Genomic DNA, 1,228 nt, shown 5'->3' on the forward strand with positions numbered 1-1,228 from the left:
TCTTGTCCAGGTTCATACTTTTTTCATGCTTTAATGTTCAAAAAGTATTTTTTGTGTCCAAAAACTATTAATCTATGATAAGTAGCTCTTTTTCAGTTATTACTATGCTGTTTTCACTGTGAAATACCAGTTTATATTGTTGCCTTCATGTACTTCTGCTTTTTTATTTAATGTTGCATATAAGTAAACTCCAAGTAGGTCCTTATCTAATGCAGTTGCTCTCATGCAAAAGCACAGTTCAACCTTTCCACTTTTTTGCTCCACCAGCACCATTTCAGTGCAGCTCAGTATTCTAAGGTCACAGCAGGGTGCACTTCAGATCTTTGGTGGTTCCTTTCTGTGCAGAGTGACACCTCCAGCAGCCACTGCTTAGCGGTTGTCAATGTGGGCTTTTCAGGTTTCACTCTTTTCCAGACAAATCTCTTTGATATACTCAACTACCAGTGGTGGAAGAAGTATTCAGATCATTTACTTCAGTAAAATTGCCGATACTCCACTAAATGCATAAGTTGAAGGAGCCGTATTAAACATTCTGATCATTAATATAGCACCAAACAACTATTTGTTATGCTAAGGTATAGTGGAGTAATGTCTAAGGTTACCTGAGCAGAGAAAGAAGTCACTCTCCCTCTGGGTCAGGCCGGCCTCGCATGCTTTTAGTGCATGTGAGTGTTCCCCGCTGGTTATCTCACAGCCGCTGCTGACTGTCCCGACCGACAGCGTCGCTGCGGAAGAGCACTTCTTTGTTGACCCCTCAGGTAAACACTGTTAGCTCTGTCACCACTTTCAAGGTGTTTTGCGCTGTTAGCACTGTTAGCTGTGGCTAACGTTGAGAGGCAATCGAAATGCGCCCAATCTCAAATGCTTTTAGCTACTTTAGCTGTTTGATAAATCCAGTGAAGTAAAAACATGAACATAAAATGCGCTGGTAAAATACATGTACCTCAAAATCCTTCTTGAGTAAATGTGCTTAGTTTTTTACCACTGTCCATTATATTATCATTTTAATTCTCTTTCAGTTTGTCATAGAGAAATATCTTCTATTTGGAAAAAGGGGTGGAAAACAAGACTGTTTCCGGCTTGTTCAGGTTCCTCTTGTAGTCAGTGGAGGAAAACTTAAAGGAAACTACATTTGGTTGTGCCTCATTAAATAAATGTCCAGTCCAGGATAATACACAATAAAAAAGAATGTGAATATAAATACAAATAATGCAAAAGAAATTCAAAA

Source organism: Anarhichas minor, unplaced genomic scaffold (assembly GCF_050575085.1).
Source record: "Anarhichas minor isolate MPS153535 unplaced genomic scaffold, ASM5057508v1 ptg000043l, whole genome shotgun sequence".
In the NCBI taxonomy this organism is placed as follows: Eukaryota; Metazoa; Chordata; class Actinopteri; order Perciformes; family Anarhichadidae; genus Anarhichas; species Anarhichas minor.